Source organism: Clarias gariepinus, chromosome 17 (genome assembly GCF_024256425.1).
Source record: "Clarias gariepinus isolate MV-2021 ecotype Netherlands chromosome 17, CGAR_prim_01v2, whole genome shotgun sequence".
NCBI lineage: Eukaryota > Metazoa > Chordata > Actinopteri > Siluriformes > Clariidae > Clarias > Clarias gariepinus.
The window spans coordinates 13503275-13510619 of NC_071116.1; positions in this window are offsets into that span (position 1 = coordinate 13503275).

Here is a 7345-nt window from a genome sequence, read left to right on the forward strand (position 1 = left end):
GAGTCTAATTAAAGCTTTATGGTTGCTTAATAACATTAAGGCATTATTTTTTTATGTATTATGATTTCTTTTGCACTATTGTCCCCTGTCAGCTAAGAAAAAGAACACAGGCTGTATGAATATCTCTTTCCCTATTTAGGAAAAATATTCTGCAAACATCATTGAAACCTAATTGCTTTTCAGTCTGCGGCAGAATTGCCTCAGTGGTTCTGTCTGAGTTTTAGAATCAATAAGTGAGTGAGTGGGTAAGTGAATGAGTGAGTGACCAAAACCAGAAATGAAAAAACAAAAAGTGCCATCTACTCTACACATTAACACATGAAGTCATAAGGGCAGTAAAGGAAAAGATTAATGTTCTCTCCTAGTTTTGGAGAGTTTCTTTGAAACTGGAATGTTACGCAAGACTTAATTTGCATGATATTCTTTCGAGTTGTGATGCATGCATTTGTTATGTGTCACAATAAACAGTTGCCCGCTAGCACTCAAAACACAGGGGCTAACTGAGAGCTCTTGACATCTGGCTTTCTTATCCAGTTCTATTCATTATTACATCATTGTTAAGTTTCATCAACACTGTCCAACTGTAAAACTGAATACACACGCACAGCCTTTTTAAGGAACCATTCAGGCAGTTGGATGGATGTGCCATGTCTGTTTTTAATCTCTTTCATGGAGATTATCATCTCTCATCTCATTATTCAAGCCCAGAACTGTGCTAAATCACAGACCACAGTCACTTTTTACACCTCTTGGTGGTAAAATATTGCACACCCCGTCTATCACTTGCAGTATTATTTGCCGTTTGTGAATGTTCCCTTACTGATTTATAAATAATTTGATTTAAGAAAGTGAGTGATGGATGGCGTATGTAAAACAAGGCCAGATTCATACTTAAGTGATATTTGACTCTTTACATGTGGTCTTGTGATAGAATTCTCTAATTAAATTTATTATTCAATTTTAAACAGCATAACATATCATTTATCAATTTATTCACCCAGCAGATGAATAATGTGGCATGGGCCATGGCATATGCACCGCTCAGTGAAACCTCAGTGTTTTCCACTTTCTGAAACAATGGCACCCTCTATAGGACAAAGTATAATATACAGTTGTTTGTGTAATACAATTGAATTCAATGCCAGGATAAAACTGTCAAAACAGCTTTTTTTTAATCAAAAAGTAAAACACAATAAAGCACACAAAAATTGAGAAGAAAAAATGGAAAACACAGCCACATCTACACACAAAAGTGGTAGTAGTATCAAGAGCGCTCATGAGTATGCAGTGGTCAGACTTTAAAGATTCATCAATCTGTCACTATGATTAATGCAATCTTACAAATTGAAAAGGATTGCCTGCAATCATAAAGTGTATTAGTCATGCATTTAGTAAACTGATACATTAAAATTATATTTACTCCACAGCCCTTTGTTGCCAGTTGTTTAAACACTAGGGGAGCAAGTGCAGAGTGTAATATTTCATATACTGTACATTTAACAAATAATTTAATTTGACAACAACTAAAACTAACAGCACAATGCTTTCATTGATGATCAGTTCAAAACAAGTGCTCTTACTCTATCTCTACAAATATCTAGAATAACATTTATCCTGGGGGACATAGTCTAGGGGCAACATGGTGGCTTAGTGGTTAGCACTGTCGCCTTCCACCTCCAGGGTCCAGGTTCAATTCCTGACTCTGTGAGCATGGAGTTTGCATGTTCTACCCGTGCTTGGTGGGTTTCCTCCAGGTACTCTGGTTTCCTCGAACAATCCAAAACCTGTAGATTAGGCTAATTAGCATTCCCAAATTGCCTGTAGGGTGTGAATGGGTGTGTGAGTGTGTGTATGTGTGTGCCCTAAGGTGGATTGGCTTCCCTTGCCACACTGTATACAAGATTAAGCAGTATAAATGAGGGAGTGAGTGAGTGGACATAACCTTAACTGAAAAGTTTATTTTAATTGGTATCTGCATAGGACACTAGCTTGTTCTCTTTGTAGCTGCTCATGCTGCAACACAGACCAGCTTAATTCCTATTAGTGGAAAGGACCATCTGCGCTCTTCATATCTAAGCTCAATGACAAACATGAAGGGCTAGTGTCACTGTGATTAAAAGGGAGGAGGATGCAATCCCTTCCACCCAGGGAGCATGGCAAATTCTCCCTTGGTTTCAGCCACTGATAGCTGTGGTATTGTCAGAACTGGAACTTACTTACTCCAGACAACAGCGCAAATAATTTTTTGTTACATACATTGAGTCAGTATAAGCTGTTAAGACAGCACAATAATTAACATTTTGTGTAAAACTATTTGTGTGTTACCGGTCTTATAGTTACATTTTATTTTTCCAGCAAATGTTGGTCAAAATAGATTCATCATAAAATGATAATAATGCATTCTTGACCGTTTTTTGCCATAATTTCTAATTAATTATTACATTTATAAAATTTCCAGGCAGCCAACACAGATTATAATTTAATTTAATAAATATTAAATGTAAAATATCTTAACTATTACAGTGCTGAGATGTCATTATTGTCATGGTTAGTGTGTGACAATATATTAATAAATGTGTCTTAATAAGAATAATAAAAAATAACAGAATAATATTTTTAAACATAAGGGTGAAATCAGTATATATGATGTACAGTGGAACCTAGGATTATGAGCATAATTCATTCCGGTAGTGGGCTCGTATTCCAAAACACTTGTAAACCAAATAAAATTTTCCCATAACAAATAAAAACAAAAGTTTAAAAAGTAAAAATAAATCCCGACAGATGAGTGTTTCCGTTTATGCGCACAGGCGCTCTGTGTGTGTGTGTGTGTGTGTGTGTGCAGCCCCTAAATTTCCGAGAGAGTGTGCTAACCAGCACGGTGTCAAATTATGCGTGCGCACACACATAACAGAAGCTAAGGAAGAAAATGGATTTTTAACCTTCTAAAAAAACCTTTTTATTCTTATTATCACAGTAAACCTTTCTTGTTTAAATTTCACATAAACACACAAATGGAAAGACTAAAAATTAGCAAGGAACATTGCTAATGACACTCGTGTGAGTGCTTAATAACGGAATCACTGCTGTAAAGTAAAACAACAAACAAATGAACCTGCACTTTACCTCTGAAAAGAATTGTGGCAGAGCAGAGTTTTTGTGAAAAGCAGAGAGTGTGTGTGTTTAAGATGAGAGAGAGAGTGTTTGTGAGACCCGGCACAGTGTCAAATTACGCACGCTCACATACTGTAAGCTCACATCAGAGGCTGAGGAAGATAATGGATTTTTAACCGCTAATGGGACTTTTTTTTTGCTTTACATGCATGCACACCTGTGTTATACACACGGGTATACGAACACAAAATAAAATATGTTTTACACACACACGTGGTCACAGTGTTATAGTAAACAGTACACGCATACACGAATGTTGATTATACCAGTGAGAGATGACCACTAAGACCGAGCAGGGGAGAAGATTTAACCACAATTCCACAGCGCAAGAGAGAGAAAATCGTTGGCCTCAGTTGTGATCGTGACGCTTGGCGTCAAAACAGGAAGCGCATGATACTCGGCACTCGTAAACCAAGACTTGCTCATTTTTTAAGTCAACATTTATTAAAAATCTTTGCTCGTCTTGCGGAACCCTCGCAAACCACGTTACTCGTAATCCGAGGTTTCACTGTATAAAATTTTTGACTATAAAAAGTTCATATGGATTTATTTAATTTTAGCAACTGCTCAGTATCCTACACCATGCTACAGTGGCTTGAAAAAGAAACTGCTCCTTTCCTGTATTTTTTTTTTATATTTGTTTATCAGTCTGGAAAGGATTACAAAGCCATTTTTAAGGTGAGAGCCATTATCCACAAATGCAGAAATCTTGGAACAGTGATAAACCTTCCCAGGAGTGGCCAGCCTACCAAAATAACCCAAAATGGCATCTGGCCTCTGCAGGCCTTACTTGTCTCTCTTAAGGTCAGTTTTCACGGTTCAACAATAAGAAAGAGAGTGGACAAAATGGCATTTATGGAAAAGTTCCAAGGCGAAAACCCCTGCTGACCAAAAAGAAGACAAAGGCTCATCTCACACCTCCCAAAAAAACATATTAATTATCCACAAAACATTTGGGCAAATATTCTGTGGACTGATGAGACAAAAGTTTAACTTTTTGGAAGGTGAGAATCCCATTACATCTGCCATAAAACTAACATAAAAAAAAACACCATACCAACAGTTAAACATGATGATGGTAGTTTGAAGGTCTGTGCCTGCTTTGCAGCTTTAGGACCTGTATACTTGCCATAATTGATATAACCGTGAATTCTGTGCTTCGAGAATTCTAAAGGAGAATGTCCAGCAATCAGTTTGTGAGCTCAAGCACACTTGCGTAATGCAGCAGGACAATGATCCAAATTACGCCAGCAAGTCCAAATCCGAATGGTTAAAAAAAAAAAAAAAAAAAAACATTTTTTAAGTTCTTGGAGTGGCCATTTCAAAGTCTGGACTTAAATTCTGTGGCATGACATTTAACAGGCCATTCATGCTCAAAAACCTTCCAACCCTCCACAGCAATGTAAAAGACTCATTGCCAGTTATAGCAAAGGCTTGATTTGCAGTTGTTGCCCCCAAGGGTGGCACAACCAGTTATTAAGTTTAGTGTCAGTTACTTTTACATAGGGCCAAGCAGGTTTGGACAGCTTTTTTCCCTGAATAAATGAAATCACATACAAATGTGACTAATATGCAAAAGCATAAAAAATATATATAAAAAAATGAACAGGAAAAGGGGAAATTCTTTTTCACAGCACTATATATAAAGGCATTTAAGTATTTTTTTTCTCTACATGATAGAATATAAAAGCTACAGTGTGGCACAATTTATTGTTTTCACTTGATGACTATTGGATATCTATACATCTATATATAATAATACTGTAAGGTTAGCATCTCTGTTCATCAAAGATATTTGTACTTGGGCACAAAAGGGAAACGTTTATTGAAGAGGCTGGGCTGTCTAGTAAGGACTTGTATCATTTACGAAAATGTGGAAGCTGATTCATAGCAAACAAAATAGAGAATAGTGAAGGAGGCCAACAGTCATTCTAAAGAAATTTAAGACAACCATTTCACAAGCTCTCCATAATTACAGACTACATTAGGGGGTGACTAGAACGGAACTGTTGTTCTTAAAGAGCATCAGAGTGACATTAAAATCATCAGAGTGACACTTCCGTCTCCTATCCCAGGAGTCTTGGGGCACAAGGCAGGTTACACCATGGACAGTGTGCCAATCCATTACAGAGCACACATACACATACACTACAGGCGATTTGAGAACACCAAATAACCTAATCTGCATATCTTTCGACTTTAGAAAGAAACCGGAAGAGAACATGCGAACTTCACATACCCGAGGCAGGAATTGAACACTCCACCCTGGAGGTGCACGGCAAAATGCTACCGACCGTGTTGCTGTGTATAAATTTGACATACCCAAAACTATGTAATTCTGAACCTCATAAATGCCTCCTAAAAATAAGCCTCACAGTACTGTACGTATTTGTGAGTAATATTAATTGTAACGAAAGCTAGTTACTTAGTAGAAAATAATGAAAAAAAGAAGCATTTTCACAAGTTGTCTAAGAATTTTGAGGGACCACTGTAAACAAAAACATAACCTTTTAAACTAACTGTATTTCTTATAGTTGTGGTCAAAACAAGAACAACAAACTTGAAACTTGTAAAAGGAAGGAAACAGGAAAAAGCAGTATTGAGTATTTGGATGCAAAATTATTATGGATTTAACACTTCTTTTTAGTTTCTATATTTGCCTAATTTAAGTAATAATGTTCTCATTGCCACAGAACGAATCCGCAAAAACCATAGGTACCATGGTTAAGAAACAAAATTGTTAAAAAGTAGGTTACTGTATGTAAAGACCCAATAACCAAAATGATTGTCTTGAGTGTTTAGCAGTCTAAGATTTTTCTAAAGAAATAAATAATAAATGCATAGACAGCATATGTACACTTTTACTTTGCTTGCTATAGCCTACACATGATGATCGTATGTGACAATTGCATGCTGTAATGCAATACAGCATGTGTAGTGGGTAGTGCTGCTACCTTGCAACCTCAGGTTCGTTTATGTGTTCATGACCTCTGACTGGACTGTCTGTGCATGTTTTTCCTGTGTCCCTGTTGGTTTCCTTCCCCTTCCTAAAATATTACCAATAGTGGGATTTTATAAGATAAATTACCCCTAGGAGTGAATGTGTGGGTGCATGGTGCCTGGACATCTGGCTTCCTATCCGGGTGCATGCCTGTCCACTTTGACCCTGACCAGGATGAAGCGCTTATGGAAAATGGGTGAATAAGAACTAGTGTTTGATTTAACCCAAGATCTGGTGTTTGCCTTTAACAAGATATTGGCAGCAGAATTATTTTAACTCTATTTTTCCCACTGTTACATCATTCTAAAACAAGCCCAGTATGACCTTGGCTACAACGCTGGAGACCATGGATGTGTAGCGAATTAAGTTCAGTTTTAGTCTAGCTGGTTGTAACTCAGGCGGCACAGTGGCTTAGTGGTTAGCACTGTTGTCTTGCACCTCGAGGGTCTGAGTTTGATTCCTGCTTTGGGTCTGTTTGCATGTTTTCCCCCTTGCTTATTGGGTTTCTTCCCATAGTGAAAAAAAATGCAGGTTGGGCTAATTGGCATTCCTAAATTGACCATAGTGTGTGAATGAGCATGTTTGTGTCCTGTGATTGATTGACAGCCTGTCCATTGTGTACTCTGCCTTATGCCCTAAGTCTTCTGGAATAGGCTCCAAGACCCCCAGGGCCATGTATCCCTGTAAACAGTGGAGATGAGCGGAAGAAAAATCTATTTAGTTCTTTTGTGTGGTGGTTCACATATGGCCACATTAACTTCAAAATCGTTTTTTTTTTTTTTTTAACTATTTTTACATTTTTAATTGCGATGAACCGGTTGATCTATCAGTGAGCCTTGGGAAATTAATGGCATTTAAGGGGGTAAAATGTTGCAGTTACTTTATAATCCTACATTTTGAACTATTTATACATTTTTATCCTGTGTGGTAGGTCTTAGTGGGTGTGGTGGCTCAGGTAGCTCTAGGATGCTGGCTTGGGCATCCGAGACTCTGGGTTCAAGCCCCACTGTGGTGGGAGCAGCCGAAAGACCACCAACAAATGTGTGCAGGTTTTTTTAAAGTAAGAAAAATAATGTTATAGGAAATGGGCTACATTTAATTAATCATCGGGCTTTTTTAAAGGTTTAAATTTGGGGAAAAATAATGTAATAAAAGATGTGATATAGAATC